Source organism: Mobula hypostoma, chromosome X2, assembly GCF_963921235.1.
Source record: "Mobula hypostoma chromosome X2, sMobHyp1.1, whole genome shotgun sequence".
In the NCBI taxonomy this organism is placed as follows: domain Eukaryota; kingdom Metazoa; phylum Chordata; class Chondrichthyes; order Myliobatiformes; family Myliobatidae; genus Mobula; species Mobula hypostoma.
This window is the reverse complement of record NC_086129.1, coordinates 6,559,150-6,559,397: the sequence shown is the minus strand read 5'-3', so window position 1 is coordinate 6,559,397 and position 248 is coordinate 6,559,150.

Here is a 248-nt window from a genome sequence, read left to right as displayed (position 1 = left end):
TGTTGCACACCACTAATTACAGGCCTCCACTCAGAGAAGCAATCCTCCACTACCACAACTCTGGCTTCTTCCATTGAACCATGTCTAATCTAATTTACTACCTCTCCATGTATACGTGGCGTATTGAATCTTCCGAACTAACCTGCCATGTGGGACCTTGTCCCTACTCGATAATCTTTGCCCAGTTTCCTCATCTCGCTACATCACCAGATTCTGAGTTTATACAGCACTACTTGTCCCTTCACCTA